General features: G+C 50.6%; 1 non-coding gene across 1 annotated transcript; it reads left to right on the top strand.

Moving 5' to 3' along the window:
- The first annotated feature begins 5,038 nt into the window (after positions 1 to 5,038).
- Positions 5,039 to 5,111, top strand: trnat-agu (transfer RNA threonine (anticodon AGU)). Its single transcript has one exon. It is a non-coding gene; the product is annotated as a tRNA-Thr (tRNA).
- Positions 5,112 to 6,000: the final 889 nt, after the last annotated feature.

Raw genomic sequence — 6,000 nt, 5'->3', positions numbered from 1 at the left:
GTGGTCTTGGTGATCATCGATTCCATTCATGCTGCTTCAAAGGATACGTTTGCAAGGGCTGTGTACCAATGGGACACCTCCAACGTATGTGCAGGCGAGCTGCAAACCCTGCTAATCCTGCAAACCATCATGTTGCAGAGGAGGACAGATCCACGGTGGAACACGATGAACCAGGGCCTCAGACCGAGGAGGCAGAGGCTCCAAATCTTTCTCTGCCCTCCCCATCTACACAACCTGTTCTACATTTTTATCTTGTTTTCCCCATCTCTCACTCATTCCCCTCTCTCACCCTCTGCCTTCTCCCCTTTCTCCTCCCTCTCTCTCTCCCCTTCCCGCTCTTACACACTCGTTACCCTCTCTCTCGCTCCTTCCCCCCTCTCTCTCACTCCTTCACTTTTCTCTCTCCCTTTCCTCTCTCCTCTTCTCGTCTCTCTTACACACTCTCTCCCCTTCCAAATTCCTCTCTCCCTTCCCCATCACGACCCGTTCTACATCTTTTTACCCCTCTCTCCCTTTCCCGCTATCTCGTTTTCCCCGTCTCTCACTCATTCCCCTCTCCCTCCTTCCCCTTCCCTCACCTCACCCTCTCTCCTTCCCCCTCTCTCCCCTTCCCTCACTCACACCTTCCCCACTCGCTCCCCCTTCCACTCTCTCTCTCTCCCCATCCGCTCCCTTTATCTCCCCTTTCCCTCCCTCTATTTCCCCTTTCCCTCTCTCTTCCTCCCTCTCTCTCCCCTTCCCCACTCTCTCCCCTTCTCCTCCCTCTCTTTCCCCTCCCCTCTCTCTCCCCTTTCCCTCTCTCTTCCTCCCTCTCTCTCCCCTTCCCCACTCTCTCCCCTTCTCCTCTCTCTCTTTCCCCTCCCCTCTCTCTCCCCTTTCCCTCTCTCTTCCTCCCTCTCTCACTCCTTCCCCACTCTTTCCCCTTCCCCCTCTCTCTCACTCCTTCCCCACTCTCTCTCCTTCCCCACTCTCTCCCCTTCCTCCTCTCTCTCACTCCTTCTGTTATGTATGTAAACCTGTAATTACCATGTCTAACCACCAGAGGGCTTATCCCCCGGAGTCCAAAGGGAGCCCACACTCCCTTGGGAGCACCTGTATATAAGGAGGCCACACAGGCTGGAGAGGCACTCTGAGATCTGCACTAAAGGACTACGGTCACACTTACTTTGAGCTTGCAGCATCTAGTCTGACACTTTTTTCAAGACATAACAACAGGCGACGAGATACAGATGACGAACCCCAATGCAACAATGCGGAGAACTGTGAGCATCCTGGAGAAATTTTCGAAGGGAGTAGTTTGGGAAACCTTCGTGGAACGACTTGAGCAATACTTTGTGGCCAAGGAGCTGGAAGAAGAAGCGAACACTGCCAAACCAAGGGCGATCCTCCTCACCGTTTGTGGGGCATCAACATATGGCCTCATGAAAAACCTGCTCGCTACAACGAAACCCACAGACAAGTCGTACGATGAGTTGTGCACACTGGTCCGCGAGCATCGGAACCCGAAGGAAAGTGTTCTGATGGCGAGGTATCGGTTCTACACGTACAAGAGGTCTGAAGGCCAGGAAGTGGCGAGCTATGTCACCGAGCTAAGGCGCCTTTGCAGGACATTGCGAAATTGAAGGACACTTGGAGAACATGCTCAGGGACTTCTTTGTACTTGGCATTGGCCATGAAGTAATACTTTGCAAACTTTTGACTGTAGAGACCCCAACCTTGAGTAAAGCCATAGCGATAGCCCAGGCGTTTATCGCCACCAGTGACAATACCAAACAAATCTCTCAGCACACTAGTGCTGCTACAAGTACTGTGAACAAAGTAACGTTGTTTTCGAATCGAAATGTACATGGCAGGACTTACACGCCAGTAGCTGCACGTCAACAGATGACTCAGAGTCCGCCATCAAGGGTGGTGAATACAAGGCCATTAACACCTTGTTGGCGCTGCGGGGGTGATCATCGATTCCATTCATGCCGCTTCAAAGGGTACGTTTGCAAGGGCTGTGGAACAATGGGACACCTCCAACGTATGTGCAGGCGAGCTGCAAACCCTGCTAATCCTGCAAACCACATTGTTGCAGAGGAGGACAGATCCACGGCGGAACATGACGAACCAGAGCCTCAGACCGAGGAGGCAGAGGTATATGGGGTGCACACATTTACCTCAAAGTGTCCCCCGATAATGCTGAAGGTTGAATTAAATGGGCTCCCGGTGTCCAGGGAGCTGGACACGGGCGCGAGCCAGTCCATAATGAGCAAAAAGACTTTCGATAAGTTGTGGTGCAACAAGGCTTCAAGGCCAGTCCTGACTCCCATTCGAACCAAACTTAGAACGTACACAAAGGAACTGATTCCCGTAATCGGCAGTGCTACCGGAAAGATCTCCTACGATGGAGCGGTGCATGATTTACCACTGTGGGTGGTACCGGGCGATGGCCCCACGCTGTTCGGCAGGAGCTGGCTGGGAAAGATACATCCGTCGACGACACCTCATGTGCCCAGGTCCTAAGCAAGTTCCTCTCGCTGTTCGAACCAGGCGTCGGGAAGTTCCAAGGAGCAAAAGTGCAGATCCATTTAATTCCGGGGGCGCGACCCATCCATCACAAGGTGAGAGCGGTACCTTACATGGTGAGAGAGAGGGTGGACATTGAGCTGGACAGGCTGCAACGAGAGGACATCATTTCGCCGATCGAATTCAATGAGTGGGCCAGTCCGATCGTTCCAATCCTCAAGGGAGACGGCACCGTCAGAATCTGTGGTGATTACAAAGTAACTATCAAACGTTTCTCCCTGCAGGATCAATACCTGCTACCAAAGGCAGATGACCTATTTGTCACGCTGGTTGGGGGGGAAAACATTCACGAAGCTGGACTTGACCTCGGCCTACATGACGCAGGAGCTGGTGGAATCTTCGAAAGGCCTCACCTGCCTCAACACGCACAAAGGTCTTTTCGTTTACGACAGATGCCCGTTTGGGATTCGATCAGCCACGGCGATATTCCAGAGGAACACGGAAAGCTTGCTGAAGTGGGTCCCGTGCACCGTGGTCTTCCAGGACGACATCTTGGTTACAGGTCGGGACACCGTCGAGCATTTGCAGAACGTGGAGGATGTCCTTAGTCGGCTTAATCGTGTGGGGCTCGGGCTGAAATGCTCGCAGTACGTTTTCCCGGTGCCTGAAGTGGAGTTCCCGGGGAGAAGAATCGCGGCGGACGGCATCAGGCCCACCGATTCGAAGACGGGGGCAATCGAGACCGCACCGAGACCACGGAACGTGACGGAGCTGCGGTCGTTTCTAGGACTCCTGAACTATGTTGGTAACTTCTTACCGGGTCTTGTCACATTGTTAGAACCCCTGCACCCTCCACTGCGTAAGGGAGATGAATGGGTCTGGGGTAAAAGCCAAGAAAATGCCTTTGAGAAAGCTAGGAAGCTGTTATGTTCAAACAAATTGCTTGTGTTGTACGATCCATGTAAACGTTTGGTACGAGCATGTGATGCGTCGTCGTACGGGGTCGGGTGTGTATTGTAACAAGCTAATGAATTTGGGAAATTGCAACCGGCTGCTTATGCAACCAGAAGTCTGTCTAAGGCCGAGAGTACCTGCAGTATGATCGAGAGAGAAGCGTTAGTGTGTGTTTACGGGGTAAAGAAAATGCATCAATATCTGTTCAGGCTCAAATTCGAATTGGAAATCGACCACAAGCCACTTATATCCCTCCTTTCTGAAAATTAGGGGATAAATACGACTGCATCGGTCCGCATCCAGAGATGGGCGCTCATGTTGTCCACATACAACTACACCATCCGCCACAGGCCAGGCACAGAAAACTGTGCCGATGCTCTCAGTAGGCTAACATTGCCCACCACCGGGGTGGAGATGACACAGCCCGCAGATTTAGTTATGGTAATGGAAGCATTCCCTTTCCGACAGATTCTCCCCCTCTCTCTCACTCCTTTAGGAGCAGGCCATTGGGAAAAGCATGATTCGGTCAGGCAGAGTCAGCATGGATTGATGAAGGGGAAGTCATGTTTGACTAATTTATTGGGATTCATTGAGGATGCAACAAACAGGATGGATAAATGGGGACTCAGTTTTCAAGTGGCAGCAAGTTCTCCTCTATTCCCAGGGACTGCCGATGATGATGATGTTGGAGACAGACAGAGAGTCAGGTCGAGAGATTGAGTGAGAAGGGAATAAGGCAGAAACCCATTTTGGCCCACTGTATCCACACCCACCGACCAAGCCTAATCCCACTTTCTAGCTTTCGGTCTGCATATCTGCAGGTTACAGCACTTCAAGTACAATCTAAATGTGGTAATCTTTTAATGTGGACAAGACAGTGCTTGTAGTTCCAGGGTCAGTCTGGGAACTGTTTAATATTTATAATTACATCCCTTGTTAATTGACACTGTATTTAAATACTGAACTAGTTTTGAGTAGGCCCCAGTGAGATTTGACCACACGACTCCTGGTTTACTAGACCAGTGCTCTAACCCCTGAGCTATGGAACCACCTGCCCTGGGTTATGGGTCATTCCCCAGTTAGTGCTGTGTGTTTGAAGAATGAGGAGGGGTCAGTGAAACGCTCAGATTGTGTCTCATCCCCCAGACTCCTGCCTCTGTCTCTTCAATATTCGCCTCTCAACATCGATATATCGGGTCTTTCATGTAGTAAAACATTCCAAGGCAACTCAGTCACACTCTGCCTCAATCTCTCTGTCTCTCAGTCTCTCTGTCTCTCTCTGTGTATCATTCTCAGTCTCTCTCTCTCTGTCTCTCTGTCTCTCTATCTCTCACTCTCTCTCTGTCTCTCTCACAATCTCACTCATTCTCTCTCTCTGTCTCTCTATCACTTTTTCTCTGTCGCTCACTGTCTCTCAAGCCGGAAGGGGTTAGAGAGGGGGAAGGGGAAAATCAGAAGGGAAAGGAGAGAGGGAGTCTGGGGGATGAGACACAATCTGAGCGTTTCACTGACCCCTCCTCATTCTTCAAACACACAGCACTAACTGGGGAATGACCCACAACCCAGAGCAGGTGGCTCCATAGCTCAGGAGTTAGAGCACTGGTCCAGTAAACCAGGGGTTGTGGGTTCAAATCTCACTGGGGCCTACTCAAAATTAGCTCAGTATTTAAATTCACTGTCAATTAACAAGGGTTTTAATTATAAATATTAAACAGCTCTGAGACCAGCCCTGGAACAACAGACTCCTGTCTCTCTCTTCCCCATCACGACCTGTTCTACATCTTTTTCCCACGATCTCGCTTTCCCAGCTCTCACTCATTCCCCTCTCCCCCCTCCGTCGCCTCACCCTCTCTCTCAGCTATCCACTCTCTCATTCTGTCTCTTTCGCTGACCCAGTCTCTCCACCCTCTCTCCCCTTCCCCTCGCCTTTTCACTCTCCACTTCCCTCCCTCCCCTCCTTCCTCTCTCGCTCTCTTTTCCCTTTCTTTTCAGAATCTCCCGTTCTCCCTCTCTCTCCCCTTCCTTTCTCTCTACCTTGCCTCCTCCCTTTCTTGCCTTCCCATCTCTCCCCTCTTCCCCCCTCTCCCCTTCCATCTCTTACTCTCCCCTTCCCCCTCTCCCTCACTCCTTCCATTCTCTCTTTTCCCTTCCCCTCCCTTTCCTGCTCCTTCCCCTTGTCTTTTCACACAGCAGGTGGCTCCATAGCTCAGGGGGTAGAGCACTAGTTTAGTAAACCAGGGGTCGTGGGTTCAAATCTCACTGGGACCGACTCAAAATTAGTTCAGTATTTAAGTTCGCAAGGGCTTTAATTGTAAATATGGGTCAAATACTTTATTAAGATGGAGAGTGACAGAGTTAATTCAGAGATGAGGGCTTTGAATTTCAAGAAAGGGCACTTTGATGGTGTGAGATGTGAATAAAGTGGTCAGTGATCCTTAAAGGGTTGATGTTGGATTGACAATGGTAAACATTTAAAGATCACATGGATGAACTCCAACAATTGTACATCCCTGTCTGGAGTAAAAATAAAACGGG

The sequence above is a fragment of the Pristiophorus japonicus genome, unplaced genomic scaffold (genome assembly GCF_044704955.1).
Source record: "Pristiophorus japonicus isolate sPriJap1 unplaced genomic scaffold, sPriJap1.hap1 HAP1_SCAFFOLD_494, whole genome shotgun sequence".
NCBI lineage: Eukaryota > Metazoa > Chordata > Chondrichthyes > Pristiophoridae > Pristiophorus > Pristiophorus japonicus.
This window is presented reverse-complemented; position numbering and strand designations above follow the sequence as displayed.